At 55.3% G+C, this 22,119-nt stretch overlaps 1 long non-coding RNA gene and 1 other non-coding gene across 2 annotated transcripts in view; one reads left to right on the plus strand and one right to left on the minus strand.

Annotated features, from left to right (window-relative positions):
• Positions 1 to 5,485: 5,485 nt before the first annotated feature.
• Positions 5,486 to 5,564, minus strand: TRNAH-GUG (transfer RNA histidin (anticodon GUG)). The gene has a single exon. It is a non-coding gene; the product is annotated as a tRNA-His (tRNA).
• An 8,094-nt stretch (positions 5,565 to 13,658) lies between these two features.
• Positions 13,659 to 22,119, plus strand: part of LOC132222617 (uncharacterized) — a 256,549-nt gene continuing 248,088 nt past the window's right edge. The window contains exon 1 of the long non-coding RNA XR_009450269.1: positions 13,659 to 13,813. This is a non-coding gene — a long non-coding RNA (uncharacterized LOC132222617). The remainder of the gene's footprint in view (positions 13,814 to 22,119) is intronic.

Genomic DNA, 22,119 nt, shown 5'->3' on the forward strand with positions numbered 1-22,119 from the left:
CGACGCAGGGACCCGCTCACAGCGGGTCAGCTTCCTGTGCCTGTCCCAGCGCGGGGCCGAGCGACTCCTTCCAGACCCGCAGGCCGAGCGCAGAGCCAGCTCAGCTCCCGGGGGGTCCGGCTGGTTTGCACGGGATCTGGTGGAGATGGAGGGTCCATGTGCCTTTTCCCAGTTTACAAAACACACACCATCGTGTCCACCATTAAGTGACAGGCTGTCCCCCGGGCTCTCCCGTAAGGGACCCCGACTGACCTTTCGTGCCTCAGCGTGCGGTCGCACAGGCCGCCTGGGACCCCGCGGTGACACGGAGCGGCGCCGGGGGCGTCCCGACAGCCCGTCCTCTCCCACCGCTTCCCGGGCAGGTGCCCGTGCCGGCTGGCGGCCCTCGGGAACGGGCCTCGCCCCTGAGCGTCCCGTTCCCCGGTCGGGGCAGCTGGTGAGCGCGCTGGCCACGCCGTCACCACGTGCGGAGGCCTCGCCGGCTCTCCGGGGGCTTTGCGGTGGTGCCGGCAGCGAATCTGCTCTCTTTCTCGTATTTAACTCTTGGCGTGTGGGCTGTGCCCTCGACGTGCTGTGTGTGTGTGCTTGTAGGCAGTGCCCTGCCGGGTGCCCCTCGGGCTCTGTCCCCGTGAGGACGTTTCCGGAAGCATCTACCTGTTTGGCGAACTTGCTAGAGCATCGGTGGTGCGGTTTTTAACTTCACGTTCAGGATTTAACCTTTACCTTCTGCTGCCTCACGACTTCAGAGGTCAGAAGCCACTTGGGGTCTTTTGTAAATTGCTGTGCATTTACGTATTTATACTCGAAATAAATTGCCATGCAGTGTGTGAATGCGCGGTGGGAAAGGTACTTGCTGCTGGAATCATGTGCCCAATAAACGCTACGGAGAGAACTCTTACCACATCCTGTCGGCTGCAGACTGCCTCTTGGCCTAAGGTTTTAATGTTTTGTTTTGTTTTGTTTTATTCGCTTTATTCCTGACTCAAATTTGCTATATAGCACCCGGCCGGTGTGGCTCAGTGGTTGAGCATCGACCTCTGAACCGGGAGGTCATAGTTTGATTCCCGGTCAAGGGCACATGCCCGGGTGGCAGGCTCGATCCCCAGTGGGGGGCGTGCAGGAGGCAGCCGATCCATGATCCTCTCTTATCCCTGATGTCTCTCCCTCTCCCTTCCTCTCTGAAATCAATAACAATATATTTAAAAACAAACAAACAAAAACTCCGGGCTGCAGTGCATTTGGCCTTTGCGACCTTTAACCCCGAGGCTTTCGGCCCAGAGGGGCCGCCCCTGCACTTTAAGGTCCTGGGGGACAGGGGGGCTGTGAGAACGTGCTGTCTGTCATTCATCAGCGCCATCCCCTTAATGGCCCCGCTGACAGGCCCCCCCGCAACGGAGAGGGTCAGGCGGGGCCCCCCACACCCGTGAGCAGGTGCAGCAGGCCGGGCGGGTGCAGGTGAGCAGCTCCTCACGGGCCTGGGAGGCCGCTGCAGCCACCAGGCGGGTCACGGGAGTAGCAGAGTAACAGCCAGCAAACCGGGTACTTTGGTGTCAACCCTTTAGTTCTGCTGAAGTGCCTGCTAGCCTGTTGCCTGTCTTAGGTCAGGGGTGGGGAACCTCTGGCCCCCGGGCCGTAGAAGGTCCGAGAAACCACCTGGTCCCGGCAGGAAACGGCTCCCCACAGGACAAAGGGGGCAACACGCCGCTGGGCACGTCCGAGGGAGCCACACGCGGGTGCTTTGGGGTCCCCCTCCGCGGGTTTGGACGCGTGGAGCCGGTGAGTCCAGGCAGCTCCGGGGCCGGGTTGATGTGAAGCAGGACGCGGCGAGTTCGCTCTTTTTCTGATGAAAACAGCTCAGACCTGCCCAGGTGGCTGCGGGCGAGGCAGGCGCATCGCGGGGGGCGTGGGGCGTGGGGCGTGGGGGCTCCAGCCTGTCGCCCTGGGCGTCCCGTTGATTCTCAGGCCGGGATCCGCTCTCATTCACGTGTCTTGACCTTGGATGTAACGTCCCGGCCAGTGGGTCTGACACCGGGAAGGCAAGTCCGCCTCCGTTCCCCCGCGTGTCCGCATCGCTGAGGGGGCGGTGCCCGATCTCAGGACGGTGTTAGGGCTGGAGTTCCTCAGCCCGTACGATTGAATCTGGTCCCCCCTGCGCCTCCCCCGCCCCCCCTTCTCGGCTGCCTGCCCGGCGGTCTCCCCCCCGCCCCCCCGCCCGGGGAGGAAGGCCCCCGAAGGTCCCCGGCTGACAGAGGGGAAGATGGGGAGCGGGTAATCGCTCTCCCTGGTGACCGGTACTGGACATCACGGACGACGCACTTCCTTGTCAGAGCAATTAGAAGGGGGGGATCGGTCGATGCCTTAAACCCACCAGGGAGGGGAGTGGGCCACTTCAGAGGCAGAAGTCCAGGCACAGGCATGTTCACGGCGTCCGAGTGGCTTAATTGAAAATAGATTGCGTGCACCCCAGGGACGGGTCACGTGGCGCCGGCCCCTGCATTGCCTCGCTGATGTGTGTGTGTATGTGTGATCTGTGTATGTGTGTGATCCGCGTGTGTATGTGTGATCCATGTATGTGTGTGATCCGTGTATGTATGTGTGATCTCTGTGTATGTGTGATCTGTGCGTGTGATCCATGTGTGTGATCCATGCATGTGTGTGATCCGTGCATGTGTGTGATCCGTGTGTGTATGTGTGATCCGTGTGAGTGTGTGTGTGATCCGTGTGTGATCTCTGTGTGTGTGTGTGTGGAGCTGCATCCCATAAACACAGGTGCAGCCGCCATTGTGTTCTGTGACCCCCAGAGACCCCTCTTCTGTGGCTGGTGTGTCACCTGGAGTCACTATCGCCCGTGGGAACCCTGGCGAAGGGACGGTCACAGGTTTGCCAGGTAAAACCTAGATTTTGAGGGACAAAGGGGAGACTCCTCTTCCGCTGTAATGCGCATGTCAGCCGCTGGAGGGCAGCGCCTCACAGGAATCCGGCCAGAGTGGCTTTCCCCGGCTTCTGGCTCAAGTCCCAAGTTCACAAGGAACCAAAGCAGCTGTTCTCAACCTTCTGGCCCTTTCAATACAGCTCCTCATGTTGTGGTGACCCCCAACCATAAAAACATTTCCATGGCGACTTCAGCACTGTCACGTGGCTACTGTGATGAATCGTCATGGAAATATCTGATCTGCAGGATGGTCTCAGGCGACCCACAGGTTGAGAACCGCTGCGAACTCTCTGGAAAAGTTCTCTGGTGACATTTTACATCCATTTCCCCCCGGGGGGCGGGGGGCGCCACAGGAACAATGCAGTTACTGATGATGTGTTGCATGATGAGTGTGCGCCCACGCAACTCGGGGTTCTGAGTCACCGGGGCCCTTGGAGTGGCTTCCTGGCTTCCCCGTGCACATGGGTCCCGTTGGAGGCTGCGGATGTAAATTCTCATTTTTCTCCTGGTTTGTGTGTGTGTGTGTGGGGGGGGCATTCATATGGAGGCGTCCTGAGTCATGGAGAGCCAGCAGGGAATTTCTGGCGTTTCTCAGAAGCCTGTCCAGCCTGGCCTGGAAGCCGGGTCTTGCTTTGTTTGTTGTTTAGTTTAATCCGTGTCTAAATGGCTTTTCCAGGGAGCTAAGGGTCGAGTGGGAATTCCTTAGACAGGGACGCTGCTGCCGTATAGGAAAACATCACTGCCGGCCGGAGTCGCTCAGCGGCTGAGCGTCGACCTAGGAACCAGGAGGTCAGGGTTCCATTCCCGGTCAGGGCCCAGGCCCGGGTGGCAGGCTTATGAGAAAGGCCAGAAATTCAACCTGGTTCCTAGGTCGACGCTCAACCACTGAGCCACACCGGCCAGACGCCTTCTCCACACCTTTGGTAGGTTTCAGAAAACTCACCGGAGGGAATGCCTGTGCCCTGACCGGGAATCAAACCCAGGACCCTTCAGTTCACAGGCTGACGCTCTATCCACTGAGCCAAGCCAGCCAGGGCCCGACTGCGGGCGTCTTAATGCGTGGTCTCCAAGTCGGGGGGCTGGGGGGGGGGGGAGATGCACAGCGGGCGTTTAGCAGCTGTTTCGCAGATATGAGCAAAACTGGGGCATGGAAACATTTTCCAAGAAATGCTTGTCAGTTGAGTTATTAAAACAGGACCCTAACCATTGGGATACCCCAGCCAGGTATCCCAATGGTTAGGGTTCGTCTCACTACACCGAGGTTGTGGGTTTGATCCCTGGTCAGGGCACATACAAGAAGCAACCAGTGAATGCGTGAGTACGTGGAACAACACGTCCATGTTTCTCTCTCCAATCAATCAATCAATCAATCAATCAGAATAGGACTTGACTAAAGGCACTCACGCCTCCAGGCTCCTCACACGAAACCAGCCGGTCACTTTTCCGAGAGACGCTGTAAAACCCACACACGCCCCCCCCCCCCATCCCCTTCCTTCAAACAGCATCCCAGAAATGTATTGCCCGTGGGAGAAAGTTAATTTCTAAAATGTACATTTTTCATCTTCCCCGCGTCCATTCACTATGTTTCCCTCTGGTTTTCAATGTAAAAAATGCAGATTCCCGGCCCCCCTCCCGCTTTCGTCTTTAACCTCCCCTGTTTGTTGATGTTGCCATCACCCGGGTGTCAGGCGCTGTCTCCCAACGCCGCATGCCACCCAAAAGCAAACACAGCCCCAGTCCATTAACGAGGGGCCATGATTCCATGCCCCCCGCCCCCCCCCCACACACAGAAAACATGACCCCACCACCCAGCCTGCTCCAGAGTGAAAGGCCCCACAATTACATACGACAACAAAGCTCAGGGTGGGCGCCTGGGATTGTTTCAATGTTCCCTGTCCGCCCACTTGCATTTTACCTGCGATTTAATATATACTAATTATGTATATTAATATACACTGAGCGGCCAGATTATGATGACCGCCCCATCAATACAATGAAGTGAATTAGTTATGCAAATAATAATAATAATAATAATAATAGCTCTAACCGGTTTGGCTCAGTGGATAGAGCGTCGGCCTGCAGACTTGAAGGGTCCTGGGCTCAATTCCGGTCAAGGGCATGTACCTTGGTTGCGGGCACATCCCCAGTGGGGGGTGTGCAGGAGGCAGCTAATCGATGTTTCTCTCTCATCGATATTTCTAATTCTCTATCCCTTTCCCTTCCTCTTTGTAGAAAATCAATGAAATATATATATGTGTGTATATATATATATATTTATTTTAAAATAATAAAACCTTGAGAGTATTTGCTTAGGAAGTTTTCAATATCCAGTATTTTTTGAAGTGTCCATGAAGCACTGATGGGGTGGTCACCATCATCTGGCCACTCAGTGTATATTAAAATGCCTATTTTATTATTGTTTTAAAATATATTTGTATTGACTTCAGAGAGAGGAAAGGAGGAGAGATAGAAACATCCATGATGAGAGAGAGTCATGGATCCGCTGCCTCCTGCACGCCCCACACTGGGGATCGAGCCCGCAACCCGGGCCTGTGCCCTGACCGGGAATCGAACCCGGGACCTTCCAGTCCACAAGCCGACGCTCTATCCACTGAGCCACACCAGCCAGGGCCTCCCTCATCACTGATGTTTCGACGTCTCCCTCCCTCTTCTCCCTTCCTGTCTGAAATCAATTTAAAAACGTTTTCTTTAAAAGGGCGCAGCAGAGATTTTTAGCAAAAGCGACAGATGCCCGCCCGTGGGACGCGGGCTTCGCGCAGAGGTCGCCACGGAGAGGCCCATGCGCGCTTGCGTACTTCCCCTCTTCCCCCCCTAAACCCCACGGGGCTGTGTTTTTTTTTGGGGGGGGGTCTCCCCGAGCAAACCTCCCCCCTCGGATCACTCCCTTCAGCCCCGGCAGCTCTGATCGGTTCCAACAAGTGTTTAGAGCGAAGTGTTGGCGCGCATTAATCTGTTTCTCGTCTGCGCGTCCGGCTCACGCTCGGCCGGTGGCGGAGCCGCGCGCCTGACAGCTCGGGGCGCACGGTGCGCGCGGGGCGGCCGCTGACGCTGAGCAGAGCCGCCCGGGTTGTTATTCTTTGTAATTACCTTCATTACGGGAGAGCGTGTGTCAATCAACCGTGGGCTTTAAACATGCCAGTAATTTGCGAGGAAAAAAAAATTTAAAAAAATGCATGTCTGTTTCCCAGCCGCGCCCGGATGGGGCCCGGGCATGGCGTGCGCGCCCCGGCGGGCGGGCCGGGTGCTGTATTGGAAACAGGTGGCGGCAATTTTCCGAAGGGATCGCTCTCCCTCCTGGCGCCCCATGACTTTCGACACGAACAGAGAGAGGATGCCGGTATGGAGGGAGTTTAATAGAGAGCTCATGTGCGCTTTTTAAAGATTATTATTTTTATTTCTTTATTGATGTCAGAGAGGAAGGGAGAAAGAGAGAGAGAGAGAGAAACATCCATGATGAGAGAGAATCATGGATCAGCTGCCTCCTGCACGCCCCACACTGGGGATCGAGCCCACAACCCGGGCCTGTGCCCTTGGCCAGAATCGAACCCGGGACCCTTCAGTCCGCAGGCTGGGCCAGACGTGGCTTTTAAAAATGTACTTTCCATTGATTTCAGAGAGGAAGGGAGGGAGAGAGAGAGCAACATCGATGATGAGAATAATCATGGATCGGCCGCCTCCTGCACACCCCCTACTGGGGATCCAGCCCACAACCCGGGCCTGTGCCCTTGACCGGAATCGAACCGTGACCTCCTGGTTCACAGGTCGATGCTCAACCACTGAGCCACGCCAGCCCAGCCGCAGACACAGCGTCTTAGATGGATTTCTGCAGCGAACCTACCCAGTCAGGTTGGTGTTTCACAGCCCTGCTTCCTGGGAGGCGGAGTTGGAAACGCAGGTGCTCCGTCGCCTCCCGGCTGCAGGTGATTTCATCGGAGGTCACGGGGTCACGGAGACCTCCCTGGACAGTGTCCTGAACACGATGGTCAAGGGTAGGACTCGCCTTGAGAGCTGACCACTGTGACCGAGGCCCGTCTTTGTTGCCTAAGAGACACCCACCCAGTTATCAGTCCCTCACCCCACCCATGTGCATGCAGCCACGGGGGGCGGGGAGGTTAAAAATGACAGGAAAGGCCATAGAATCAGCCTCATGTCCGAGTCCCCTGGCTTTGCCAGCCTGTGTGTGGGAGGAATTCCTTTTCCAATAGCAGATGCCTCCACCAGGGGGCGATCAGGGACAGGGAGAGACGTAGGGGCGGGGATTCCTGGGCTGTGGGGGTCCCAGGTGAGCTGTGGCTGTCAGCTTGTCCTCAATATAGGAGCCCGATGGGTCCCCACAACCAGGACATCCCCAACCCTCCCCCCGCCCCCAGAGTCTCCCGTCCACTGCCCCCCTCAGCCGGTGCCTGGCCGCCCCCAACCTGGGGCTTCTGGCTCCCCCTCCCATGCTTCTCCCAGTTCCCTCCCCAAGTCCTTGTCCCCTGTCACCTTCTCCAGATGCCGGCTTTGAGGTGTTTTCAAAAACTACAGCCCCGCCCGGCCGGCCGGCGTGGCTCAGTGGTCGAGGGCCGACCTATGTACCAGGAGGTCCCGGTTCGATTCCCAGTCGGGGCCCATGCCTGGCAGCCGATCAATGATTCTCTCTCGTCGCTGATGTTTCTTTCTCTCCCTCTCACCTCCTCTCTGAAATCCATAAAAATATATTTTAAAAAGTAAGACTAAAATACAACTCTTTTTGTTGTTCATCCTCACGGGAGGATATTTTTTCCACTGATTTTTTTAGAGAGGGTGGAAGGGGTGGGGAGAGAGGGGAAGAGGAGAGAGAGAGAGAGAGAGAGAGAGAGAGAGAGAGAGAGAGATCAGTTGCCTCCTGTATGTGCCCCCCTGGGCCCGGGGATTGAATCTACAACCCAGGTACTTGCCCTTGACCAGGAATCGAACCCAAGACCCTCTGGTGTGCAGGCTGATGCGCTAATCACTGAGCCACACCAGCCAGAGCAGAAAATACAGCTCTTTTTAATTTTTTTTTATTGATGTATTGATTTCAGAGCGGAAGGGAGAGGGCGGGAGAGATAGAAACATCCATGATGAGAGAGAATCGTGGACCGGCTGCCTCCTGCGCGCCCCACACTGGGGATCGAGCCCACAACCCGGGCCTGTGCCCTGACTGGGAATCGAGCTGTGACCTCCTGGTTCATGGGTCGACTTGTCAATGCTCAACCCCTGAGCCACGCCGGCCCGGCTCTTCATGATATTTCACCAAAGTGGTGGCATCCCATCCGATCGTCACACCTGCTCAACGTAAGAGGGGCAGCTTGATTGTTAGAAATAGTTTCCAAGGACGACGAGACTGGCGTTGACAGAGCCTGCGATGGGGCGGAAACGCTTTAATAAAACCCCGTGGAGCCATCGCATCCCCTGACCTCCCTTCGCAGCCACACTTCTGACATCTTATCCGAACCAAGGGGCTGGGGATTGGGCCGAGGGAGCGTGGACGGCCTGATTGACCTCAGCGGTGTCTGTGTCAAGGGAAGAGGGGAAATGGCCGATTGAGCCCCAGAGGCACCCCCCCCCCCCACACACACACACTCTCTCCCTGTTCAGGTGCCGCGTGCGCTCACCGAGGCCGGGACATCTGTGCGTGCGGTTCCCCTCGGGTGTCTCTCAATTGGATTTCTGCGCGCGGGGCAGCTCTCGGCCGCGGCCGGGGTCTGTGAAGTGTCACGGTGGGGCCCACGGGAAGGAGGAAGGAGGAGGCTCAGGGCCGTAGCCATCACTCGCCTGCCTCTGGGAGGGATGCTCTCCTGGCCGCTGGTCCCGGCTCCCGGGGAGGGGGCGGGGAGCGGCCTCTTTGTCTCCAGGCGCCTGTGGAGACAGCTCAGGGCGGCCTCCTCCCGCGGCCGGCGGGCGGCGCTGGGCTCACGGGCCCAGGGACCGGGTGTCCGTCTGAAACTCGGGGTCCTTCCTGCAGGAAACCCGGAGTCTACGTGTGGATTCTCTCCTCCATCCACTCGGAGTGGCTGGGTGTTATTTTATTAGAATAGATTTTTATTTTTATTTTTAAATATATTTTATTGATTTTTTACAGAGAAGAAGGGAGAGGGATAGAAAGTCAGAAACATTGATGAGAGAGATCGATCAGCTGCCTCCTGCACACCCCCCACTGGGGATGTGCCTGCAACCAACCTACATGCCCTTGACCGGAATCGAACCTGGGACACTTGAGTCCGCAGGCCGACGCTCTATCCACTGAGCCAAACCGGTTTGGCTAGAATAGATTTTTATTGATTTCAGAGAGGAAGGGAGAGAGAGAGAGAGAGAGGGAGAGAGAGAGAGGGAGAAATATCAACAATGAGAGAGAATCATGGATCGGCTGCCTCCTGCACGCCCCACACTGGGGATCGAGCCCACAACCCGGGCATGTGCCCTGACCAGGAATCAAACTGTGACCTCCTGGTTCCTAGGTCGACGCTCAACCACTGAGCCACGCGGGCCGGGCTGGAATTCTCTCTCTCTTGGTCCCTTGTATGGATCGATTGCCAGGCGGAGAATAGATATTGGATGTTGAATCCCAGGAGAACTTAAAGGCGGGGGCGTGGGGGAAGCACCATTTCATACCTTGTGTTCAAAACAAACAAAGGTTTCCAGAATTAAAAAATCATGCTAGCCCTGGCCAGTTTGGCTCAGTGGCTAGAGCGTCGGCCTGCGGACCGAAGGGTCCCGGGTTCGATTCCGGTCAAGGGCACGTACCTGGGTTGTGGGCTCCCGGCCCTGGTCGGGGGCATGTGAGAGGCAACCAATCGATGTGTCTCTCTCACATCGGTGTTTCTCTCTGTCTCTCCCTCTCCCTTCCTCTCTCTCTGAAAATCAATGGGGTAAAAAACCTCGGGAGAGGACTAAAAAAAGAATAATAATAATATATATTTTTAAAAATGCTGATTTATCTCTGCGCATCCCCAAACGTGGCTTGCACATACATCTCGGGGAAGGTGGTGGGTGCGGAGGATGCCAGCCCAGGGCGGGTGTATTGATAGGTGTGTAATGATATACAATTTATTTCGGGGTGGGCGGGGGGAGGAGGTACAACTTAATGGCTCATGAATAGCAAATTCATTATCTTTTTAATACTCCGGTTATATGGACGCCATATACCATCTTTATGGGGCCACGGCGAGCGTCTCCATCCTCCACTCCACTCGGAAAACAAACATTCCCAAATCTTGGCCCCCCGGAATGATTCGCCGAGTCCAACGCCTCCGTAAATATTATTGGATTAGGACACGGTCGGTTGGGCCGCGAACCGTCGCACGTTGGATGCCACCTGTTGCCCTGGATTTTAAAGGGCTGACACATGAATTTATCTCAAAGGCCAGCGACAGGGGGACAACACCATATTTTCACGGGGGGGCGGGGAGGGGGGACAGGGGGGCGCGTCAGGCAGGCCTCCCCCTGGCCGGAGAGCGGGCGAGGCCATAAAACGCGGCTCGGCTTGTTAAGTATTCATTTCTCATTTGCATCCGTTATTAAATGATGTGCCAGGGGCCCATCGCTCATCGTAAAACGACACGCGGTGCCATCGGGCTCTCGGAAGACGGACCCCGCGCTGTATAATTTAGTGTCACTTTAAGGGTGGGCGTGGGCGCGCGCGTGTTTGTCAGTAATGATGCTTAATTATTCCGCGGAGACGTCTGCGGCCTCGGAACTGGGCTCAATAATTCATGCCAGCCTTCGGGTCACTCAGAGAGATGGCAGGCAGGGGGCCCCGGCCCTGATTCATGGTGATTTGGGGACCCGGTCCTTCCGCAAACGCTGTCATTCATTGCCTAAAACCATGGCAACGCGGGGTGCCAACTCAGAGGGGCTTATTATTAGTAGTATTTTTTAAATATGTTTTTTTAAATTTTTTTTGAAATATATTTTATTGATTTTTTTTTACAGAGAAGAAGGGAGAGGGATAGAGAGTCAGAAACATCGATGAGAGAGAAGCATCGATCAGCCGCCTCCTGCACATCTCCTACTGGGGATGTGCCCACAACCCAGGTACGTGCCCTTGCCCGGAATCGAACCCGGGACCCTTTAGTCCGCAGGCCGGTGCTCTACCCACTGAGCCAAACCTGTCAGGGCTTACATATGTTTTTATCGATTTCCGAGAGGAAGGGAGAGGGAGAGAGGAACATCCATGATGAGAGAGAATCATGGACCGGCCGCCTCCTGCACGCCCCGCACTGGGGATGGAGCCCGCACCCCGGCCCTGTGCCCCGACCGGGAATCGAACCCTGACCTCCTGGCTTATTTTTCAGGCGTGTCCCTGACTGTCACGACCGCCTTCGCCTGGGGTTTGGGAACTTGAGGTTGACCGTGTCCGAGATCCCCGCCCTTCGGAGAGACGGTCCAGGGACGGAGACTTTCCCAGGCTCCACGGGGCACGTCTGTGCGGGACCTCCCTGGCCTGGGTAGCCATTTGCATTTGAAAACCGGGAAAGCACAGGCGTGGGGAGCGGGCTGGCAGGGGAGGGCGGGAGGGGGTGGTGGTGATTTGTACTGCAGGAGCCGGAGATGCCCAATGACCCGTGCGAAAACAGTTCATTAAAACGTGGGTGTGCGCGGCTTCCTAATGCAAAGAGCTTTATCGCCGCCTTAGAAGCCCGGTGGCTTCAGGTGGGCGGCGGATCGAGGCGGGGCCATAACTCAGGCCAGCGCCCCCCCCTCCCTCCCCCGCCCCCCCCGCGCCTGGCCCGGGAGGGAGACCCCGAAACCCCTCCTTCCTCGCTGCCCGGACCCCGGACCCTCGGGGCTTCCAGCGAGCCTGGGCCTGGCTCGTTGTCACTCCTTTTATTTTTTTTTATTTTTTAATTTTTTAAATATATTTTATTGATTCTTTACAGAGAGGAAGGGAGAGGGATAGAGAGCTAGAAACATGGATGAGAGAGAGACATTGATCCGCTGCCTCCTGCACACCCCCCACTGGGGATGTGCCCGCAACCACGGTACATGCCCTCGACCGGAATCGAACCCGGGACCCCTGAGTCCGCAGGCCGACGCTCCATCCACTGAGCCACACCGGTCAGGGCGTCACTGCTTTTAGCGCAGATGCCGCACCCCTCGTGGGTTTGTAGGTGATCTGCACTCTGTGGGGACGCGACTCTGTGGAATGAATGGCTGTCGGAGGCGGGGTGGGGGGGGGGTTCTTCTGTTTTCCTTATTGACTTTTGAATACATTTTTATTGATTTCGGACAGGAAGGGAGAGGGGGGGGAGAGAGAGAAACATGGAGTATTGTTCGTAGTAAATTTAACCAGTGCCTGTGTGACCACTGTCTTCTCTCTGGAAGTTAAACTTTTACGGCATCAAAAATAGCCAGTAGAGCCCGGCCGGCGTGGCTCAGGGGCGGAGCGTCGACCTGTGAACCGGGAGGTCAGGGTTCGATTCCCGCTCAGGGCCCAGGCCCGGGGTGCGGGCTGGATCCCCAATGCGGGGCGTGCAGGAGGCAGCCGGTCCGTGATTCTCTCTCGTCATGGATGTGTCTCTCTCTCTCCCTCTCCCTTCCTCTCTGACATCAATAAGAATATATATAATAGAACCAAGTTTCCACAGATGTGCTCGGCTACGGTCTGGGCACGTGTACGTGGGACTGTGCCGTGTGATATGTGGGAACAAGGCAGGGTTCGGAGGGCACACGGCTTCACGGCTCCTGGGAGGAGCAAAGAGATCTCGGATATGTTTGATGAAGCTTCCTTGTCTGTTGTTGCTTGAGAGAGAGAGAGAGAGAGAGAGAGAGAAGGAGGAGGAGGGAGGGGAGCGAGAGGGGGGTCTCCCCAACCAGGAGGGCCCGCCCAAAGCCCCTCCGATTTAATTGCCCGAACATGACGGCAGGCCTGCGGCGTCTCAACTTGATGTGCGTAATTGATACCCAAACACGGTTACGGGACGCGACACGGCCCGGCCCCAGCGCCGTGTGTGTGTGTGTCGAGTGTCTGATGAAAGTGGTTTTTCTGTTCTTTCTTTTGGTACAAAAGGGTCAGAGACATTAACAAGTTGAAAGAGAGCGTGGGCGCTGTTCTCGACCCCCTGACCCCTGGGCCGCCCCCCCCCTAATCGGCTGCACATGTTCCCTGTTTGCGTCCAACTTCAGGCTGTGAGCGCTCGGCGCCCAGAGCCGGACGGGAGGCCCAGAGCGCCGGGTCCAGGTCCGACGTAGCGGGCGGGCGGGCGGGCGGGCGGCCGGTGGGAGGGAGGTTTAGCAGACCCTCCAGCGCGCCTGGCCCGGCCGCGGGTATTAAACCGTCTGGCCCTGGTGGGGCGGAGGGAGGCGAGGGCGGCTCTGAGAAGGATTCGAGCGGACGTCTAAATGATAATTACCGGGTAATTGTGTTTGGGTTAGAATCCGTGCTGTTATTTTTATGGCTGACATGAGACGTAATGTGTTTCTCAGGGCCCCGCGGCCGCCGGGGGCGGGAGGCAGGTGTCAGGCGGCATTGGTGGGGCCGGGATTGAGGGAGGGCGTGCGGCTGCCCAAATGCTGCACAGACTCCGGCTTTTTTTTTTTTTTTTTTTTTTTTAGCCCAAACCTCAGGAGCATGTTTTCCCAGAAACGAAAGGACGGTGGACTTGGGTCCGACGGCTTTCAAAGTCCTCTTCTTGCCCTGGCTGGTGTGGCTCAGTGGATAGAGCGCCGGCCTGCGGACTGGAAGGTCCCAAGTTAGATTCCAGTCAAGGGCACAGGCCTGGGTTGGGGACTCGATCCCAGTGGGGGGCGTGCAGGAGGCGGCTGATCCATGATTCTCTCTCATCATGGATGTTTCTCTCTCTCCCTCTCCCTTCCTCTCTGAAATCAATAAAATAATATTTTTTAAAAATTGAATAAGTCCCTTTCTTTTCATTTGTGCAAAACCACCTGTGGTATCTTTCAAAGATCTTCCCTGTGCATTGATTAAAATGTATTGTTATTTATTTCGGAGATGAAGGGAGAGAGAGAGAGAGAGAAGCATCGATGATGAGAGAGAGTCATGGACCGGCTGCCTCCTGCACGCCCCACACTGGGGATGGAGCCCTCAACCCTGGCATGTGCCCTGACCAGGAATCGAACCCTGACCTCCTGGTTCATGGGTCGACCCTCAACCACTGAGCCAGGCCGACCGGGCTTTGCTGTGCCTTTAACATCAATGAGCCATCCATGCTGTGGCCCCTTGCCGTCCATCTCCCCTCCTGTCCACTTCCTGTCCCACCTCCTCCTTTCTCTTCTGGCATTTTTTTTTTTTTGCTTAATGGTAATTCTGGGGACCTGCACAAGAAGTTATGTTTATTTATGAGGGCTTCTGAGTCGTCCCGTGTTTCTTAATTCTCTCCTCTCTCTCTCTCTCTCTCTCTCTCTCTCTCTCTCTCTCTCTCTCTCTCGGCCACACACAGATTTAAAATAATAAAAACACTTCTCCAAGTAATTGAAACAGGAAAAGTCAGTCGTTTTCCACGTCGCCCGTTTCCCAGAACAAAAAGATGGCCCCTCTCTTCCAAACCCCACCTTTGCCTACTTTCCGCACAGGTTCACGGCGCCCACGCGTTCCCCAAACCACAGCGCCCACCGGAGCCGGAGCCGCCGCTGCTATTTCTCGGGCGAGCGATCAGAGGGAACCTTCGCGAAGTTAGAAACGCGTTTGTGTCGCTCCCACCCCCCCCCACCCCCAACTTCCTCCGATGACTAGCCCATGTCTATTCTCTATGAAATTGATGTCAAAAAAGTATTATATATTTTCCGGGGGAAATAGAAGGCTGCCCTCCGCTCTCCGGTGAGGACATCTATCCCTTTAATCATACTTTTCATTTCAGGGCATTGAAATTTCCGTTACCAAGGACAACACCATAAATAAAAAGTGTTTGCGCGTTGTTGTGTGTGTGTGTCTCTCTCTCTTTTTTTTTTTTTTCCCTCCCTTCTTCTTCACCTGCCCGCTCTGCAACTTGGTGCATTAAGCATGAGCCGGGCCGAGAGTGAGGTGGCCACATGTGAAAATTTATAATCATTTATTACGTGCGGCCGGAGCCCGGCGGAGGGGGTGGTGGGGAGGGTGGGGAGGGAATGAAAGCGTGAAGGCATATACATCCATAAACGGAAGCCGGGCGCTTAAATGAAAAGCAAAGTGAATTTCTGTGTCTTGTCATAAAGTAATGAGAGGCGAGAGGTTTTATTCATGGCAAAGGCAAGATGCATGTACTCTCCACCCCGCGCCGGCAGTCAGCGCCCCCCTGATGGATGGCCGGCGACTTGCCGGGAAATATCTGCGCTCTACATAATAGTATAGTTAGGAGCAGCGAGGCACGGTCCAGAAGGTTCCATAAAGGTTTATCGCCGGCGGTGTTACCGTAATTTAATCACACGGCAGCTAATGGAGTGCCTGGACGCCGCGGGTGGCTTTTTTTATCTGCCATTCGTTAGTCGCTGACAGGGTCCATCATCCCCGCATCAGCAACACATCGCGGCGGGGGTGCGGCAGGAACCCCGAAAGTTCCAGAAGGGGCGGACGGTGGCCGTTCCCACGACCACGGCCCCTGGAATGAGCTACCCGTCGGATGGCTGTTGTGATCGACGAAAGGAACGCCAGGCCGGCCCTCCGTCAGCCGCCGGCCGGCCGGAGGGGACGGGACGACGTTGTATGTACGTCGCGAGTACAATTAGCACGACCGACACCCGAGGGAGGCCTTGAGCCACGTCCAGCCAAGACGAGGTGTGATTTCTGAAGAATCTGCAGGTACCACGTACGTAGCCAGGGGTTTTTCGGTTGGTTTGTTTTAAATATAGATTTTTTATTGATTTCAGAGAGGAAGAGAGAGAGAGAGAGAAAGAGAGAGAGAGAGAAACATCAATGATGAGAGAGAATCATGGATCGGCTGCCTCCTGCACGCCCCACACGGGGGATGGAGCCCGCAACCCGGGCCTGTTGCTGTGATGGGGAATCGAACCCTGACCTCCTGGTTCCTAGGTCGACGCTCAACCCCTGAGCCACGCCAGCCGGGCGAGCCAGAGGTTTTCTCTAAATGTTCTGTGATATATCCAGGACCGTTAGCATCACAGGAAGCTTAAACCCATGCCCTCTTGGTAGAATTTTCTAGAAAACGTTTCTAACACTTGAACACGAAACAGGGCTGCTGTTTTGCCTTCTGTTTATACGTATCCCCCTCTGGATAGATAGGTGGGTCGACAGATATAGACAGAGGGCCACAGCCAGCAGGCCCATAAACGGAGCCACATGAATACAGCGGATGCAAGCACGGTTAGTTAGGACGAGTGAAAAAGAAAGGCGCTGACCCCCGGGAGCGGGGTGACCTGTGCCCAAAGTAGACGAGGGGAGGGGGAGGGGGGCAAATCTGAACCCGACCTTGGACACGTCTCCTGACCTTGGTGAATGAGCCTCAGTGGTTCGACCTGCAAAATGGGAGCAATGCGTAGTGTCCGCCCTGCTCATCCCTCTGGACTCTCGTAAGGATCCAACAAGATACCGTGTGAAAAGGACTCTGGGGATGGAGAGCAACACGGCCCCTCAGTATGTTGGGCACGAAAGATATGAAGTCAACATAGAACGGCGCGTCCCGGTACCTTTGATGTAACATGCAAGCAGCTCTGCTTACAGCGTGGGCACAACAGCCACGTGAATAAAGAGATCTGGCCCGGCCGGCGTGGCTCAGGGGTTGAGCGTCGACCTACGAACCAGGAGGTCAGGGTTCGATTCCCGGTCAGGGCACAGGCCCGGGGTGCGGGCTCGGTCCCCAGCGTGGGGCGTGCAGGAGGCAGCCGGTGCATGATTCTCTCTCCTCATGGATGTTTCTCTTTCTCTCTCCCTCTCCCTCCCTCTCTCTGAAATCAATAAAACTTCTTTGAAAGGAAGAAAAAAAAGAGAGATTGTCCTTTTGCTCATGTTTATTGAGCACCTACTATAGTCAGGCCCGGGGGAGGCGGGGGGGGGGGGCCTTATTGCATTAGGAGAATTGCAACAGAGCGCGGATTTGCAGCGGGTTAAATGTTAACACGGAGCCCAGCCCCCGTCTCCAGCCCTGGAACCTTTGCCCCCGAGACCACACGTCACCCCACCTTCCGCGTGACGGACCCGGTTCTCCGCATGTTTTAATTCAGGGGGACGCACAGGCGCCGGAGTTCCCCGCAGACCCCCAGCTCACCTCGGGCTGTGCCGTGGGGCCCACGGGGAGCCCCTGAGTTCCTGCTGGGGCGGTGGTACGTCTGGACTTAAAATGGCCCCGACTGCAGAGTACAGCCTTAGAGGAGCGGCTCAAGGAGAGGGAACCAGACTCAGGGGAGCGAGCGACCCGTCAGCGCAGGACAGAAATGTCCACACAGGCGGGGGCCTCGCTGACCTTCTCCCGTGGTGGCTACCGCGCTCCGGGTGCCCGGAATGCCGCCCCCTCTGCCCCCGTCGGTCCAAGTCCCGCTAATTCTTCACGGTCCCTCCCCCATGAAATCTTCCCCTTGGCCCCTGGAGGTCCCCCCCACGATGTCTTACTGATAACCCCAAAATGCTGCTCACGTCACAGTCTCTTCCATGTCATTGTTTGTTATATTTTACATTAAATAAATTTTTTAAAAATTGGTTTCAGAGAGAAAAGAGAGAGAAAGAAACATCCATGAGGAGAGAGAATCACGGATCGGCCGCCTGCTGCACGCCCCGCACTGGGGATGGAGCCTGCAACCCGGGCCTGTGCTCTGACCGGGAATCGAACCCTGACCTCCTGGTTCACAGGTCGACGCTCAACCACTGAGCCACGCCGGCCGGGCTAATGTTGCAACTCTTATAGCACAGGCCTGTAACATGGTCAGCCCTCTATATGGCATTCCGTCTGTCTGTCCTATCTGGCCAATCAGCTGGAAAAACAAAAGCTAGCTCCGGCCGGTTTTGCTCAGGGATGAGAGCCATGTTCTTGAAGGGTTGTGGGTCCAGATTCCAGGCAAGGGCACATGCCCGGGTTGCGGGCTCGATCCCCAGTGTGGGGCGTGCAGGAGGCGGCCGATCCCTGATTCTCTCTCATCATGGATGTTTCTCTCTCTCTCTCCCTCTCCCTTCCTCTCTGAAATCAATAAAAATATATTTTTAAAAAATATCCTTGGGTGAGGATGAGCAACAAAGCTCTAGATGACAGTTTTTTAAAATATATATTTTATTGTTGACAGTATTACAGAGATCTCCCCTCCCCCCTCCCCCCTCTCCCCTTCCCCCCCAGTTCTTCACTCCCCTTTTGCCCGTGCCCACGGGTTATGCCTATAAGTATGTGAGTTCTTTGGTTGTTAGAGGACCGTTTTTGTTGCCCAAACTCTTTAAATTCTGTCCTGAAGTCCTTCCTCACGTACTGGCGCCCCGACAGCCCGTTGGCTACGGCCTGAGCGTGGATACGAGCGTGAACGGATTTCATCTTCCAAGGAGGCCAGCTCGGCCTCCCTAAGGTTACAGACTCGACTGTCCCTTAAACCTCCCACTTTGTTTCGTTTTACATGACAAACGCTCGCTGGGGGCCAGGTGTCTGCTCAGGCTCTCCTCCTTCCTGCCATTCTTATCTCTGTTTGCAAAGAGGAAGCAGAAGTGCAGGCCCATTGAGTCCCCTGCCTGAGGCCACAGAACTAGTTTGTGGTGGAGCTGGAGTTCCGCCTGAAGGTGATGAGACTCAGGGACAGCCGTGCCTGTGCGTGTGCGTGTGCGTGTGCGTGTGCATGTGCGTGTGCGTGTGCGTGTGCATGTGCGTGCAGAAATGCAGGTTCCTGGGGCCCCTGACTCACAGCCAGACCCAGAAGAGGTGAGATGACGCTTTAGATTTTTTTCTTTTTAATTTCAGAAAGGGAGAGGGGCCCTAACCGGTGTGACTCAGTGGATAGAGCGTCGGCCTGCGGACTGAAGGGTCCCAGGTTTGATTCCGGTCAAGGGCATGTACCTTGGTTGCAGGTACACACCCAGTCTGGGCGTGCAGGAGGCAGCTGATCGATGTTTCTCTCTCATCGATGTTTCTAACTCTCCCTTTCCCTTTCTCTCGGTAAAAAGTCAATAAAATATATTTTTTTAAAAAAGAAAGGGAGAGGGAGAGGGGGATAGAAACATCAATGAGGAGAGAGAACCATTGCTCGGCTGCCTCCTGCACGCCCCCGACGGGGGATCAAGTCCGCAACCCGGGCATGTGCCCTGACCGGGAATCGAACCCGGGACCCTTCAGTCTGCTGGCCGACGCTCTATCCACCGAGCCACACCAGCCAGGGCTGTAGTCTTCATATTCAAATCATAGGACTGAAGGGAAACCCCTCCTGTCTTATCCCCAAGTCACATCGAGGTTCCGTGTGTCCATCTGACACGTAGTCCTGGCCTCCTGCAGGTTCTGTTTCCTGTCTCCATGGCAACCTGCTACAGGGGCCGCCTCTCCCCCCTCTCGCGTGGATCCTGCCGGGAATCGTTTGCCGCTGTCTCACCTGGGTCTGACTCACCTGCTCTCCCTCCCAGCCTTCCCACCAGGAAACCAGTGACCACTTCCCTGTGTATCTTTCTACACCTTTTTCCTCCTTTTTTTCTTTTTAAAATATTTTTATTGATTTCAGAGAAGAAGGGAGAGAGAGAGAGAGATATCAATGATGAGAGAGAACCATGGATCAGCTGCCTCCTACAAGCCCCCCTCCTGGGGACGGAGCCTGCAACCTGGGCGTGCGGCCTGCCCAGGAACTGAACCTTGACCTCCAGGTTCAGAGGTCGATGCTCAACCACTGAGCCACGCCGGCTGCCTGCAGGGCAGGAGCGTGGTTTAAAAATAAACAAGTGCACACAGCCGTTCAGGAAACGGTGCTCATGACAAGGCTACTGGAGGACGCGGTCCCCTAGCAGTCTTTGAGGGGGAGAAGGCACGTCTCCCAGCAACCAGGTGGAGGATTTGTGGGGAGGGGACCATACAAGAGATACAACGGGGCCCTCACCGGTTTGGCTCAGCAGGTAGAGCCTCGGCCTGCGGACTGAAGGGTCCCGGGTTCGATTTCGGCCAAGGGCATGTGGTTGCAGGCTCCTCCCCGGCCCAGGCCCCGGTCGGGGTGCGTGCAGGAGGCAACCCATCGATGTGTCTCTCTCGCATCGATGTTTCTCTGTCTCTCCCTCTCTCTTCCACTCCCTCTAAAAATCAATGGAAAAATATCCTCAGGTGAGGATTAAAAGAAGAAGAAGAAAAAAAAGACCCAGCAGGGCACCCAGCCATCGACCGTCCCCCGTCCGTGTACCTGTGTGGCCCTCGCAGGACGGAAGAGAACAAGGGTTACTGGACACGGATGGAGACCCCAACCCCAGGAGCTCACCCCAGCGCAATGCTCGCCTCAAGCCTGGCCTTCCCGAGACCTCCCCAGCCGCGTGATCTGGAAGCCGGTGCGTGAAGAGTCAGGAGGTGTCCGTCTAAGGCGGCGGCGTCGGAAGGAACATAATCTCAGGGGCCAGGCCGCTCACCTGGGCACCCTGAGAGCCTCAGCATCCCCATTCACAGCCTAAAGCGAACCCTCTTCCGCCCGCCTCCCGCCCCGAGGCCCAGACAGGATTATGTAAATGCGGAGCCAGGCCTGTGAGTATATCCATCAGCCTTGTTGATACCATTCTGGTCCCCGAGTAGGTCACGTCCCGGGTCCCGGTCCGGTCCCAGGCACCTTCGTTCTTTGTCTCGCCAGGAAAGGACGCATCACCACTTCACGGAAGATGGATCTTGTGGCAGCGAGTAGCGCGCTATGCAAGACGAGGACAGTCGATGTCCAGGTAACCGACTAGGTGTCAGTCAGCCTTTGAGACGGTGGGTGGACACTGTGGGTGGACTTCTAGCTCAGTGAGAACTTTCAGGGATATGCGGGGAAGAAATAGGAGAGCGTGGTGCCCCCCCCTTCCCCTTAAGTTTCTATTTTTTTAAAAATATATTTTATTGATTTTTTACAGAGAAGAAGGGAGAGGGATAGAGAGTTAGAAACATCGATGAGAGAGAAACATCGATCAGCTGCCTCCTGCACATCCCCTACTGGGGATGTGCCCGCAACCCAGGTACATGCCCTTGACCAGAATCGAACCCGGGACCCTTCAGTCCGCAGGCCGACGCTCTATCCACTGAGCCAAACCGGTTTCGGCGAGTTTCTATTTTTTTAAAAAACATATATTTTGTATTGATTTTAGAGAGGAAGGGAGAGGGAGAGAAACATCCATGATGAGAAAGAATCACGGATCGGCTGCCTCCTGCACGCCCCACCCTGGGGATGGAGCCCGCAACCCGGGCACGTGCCCAGACCGGGAATCGAACCGCGACCTCCTGGTTCATAGGCGGAGTGAGATTTATTTTACATTTACAGGTAATTCTTTTCTAACGCTTAGAACTAATACACAGAAAACTTGGGGCACTTCTTATACATAGGGTACAGTAAAAAAAATAAATGTAGGCAGTTTGACGACAGCCGATGTTATGAAATGCTATCTGCACTTAAATTGGTGTTTTAAGTATTACTTAAAAACGATTCCTCCTTATTTCCCTGAGTTTACACTCCTAGCTGTTTTACACTTTCATATTATTTTAAAAAATTGTTGTTGTTGTTTTTTTTACCCCATTAAAGACAGTTACAAATCTGTTCTAATTGCCGGAGATGGAAACAGCGCTTAGAAATACTGACGCTTCCAGGTCTTTCTGCGATCACTTTGATGACCTTTTCCGAGTTTAAAATTTTCTCATTCCCAGGCTCTCTCTTGCCAGAAACCGGCAGGCTGGTTTTTCTAACTAACATGCCGTGTACCTGGGGTTGGCATTTTAATTTTCTAATTTGAAGGAACCAAATAGCACCCCCCGCCCCCCCTCCCCCCACCCCCCACACCACCACTCTTAAGCGGGTGGGCTGGCCCGTTATCTTATAAATCAGTGGTTCTCAACCTTCCTAATACCTCGACCCTTTAATACAGCTCCTCATGTTGTGACCCAACCATAACATTATTTTCGTTGCTACTTCATCACTGCAATGTTGCTACTGTTATGCATCGTCATGTAAATATCTGATATGCAGGATGTATTTTCATTGTGACACATGGAACATCATTCAAGCATAGCGATGAACCCCCAAAACAGTATGTAATTATAGACGTGTTTTCCGATGGTCTTAGGCGACCCCCGTGAAAGGGTCGTTCGACCCCCAGAGGGGCC

The sequence above is a fragment of the Myotis daubentonii genome, chromosome 20 (genome assembly GCF_963259705.1).
Source record: "Myotis daubentonii chromosome 20, mMyoDau2.1, whole genome shotgun sequence".
NCBI lineage: Eukaryota > Metazoa > Chordata > Mammalia > Chiroptera > Vespertilionidae > Myotis > Myotis daubentonii.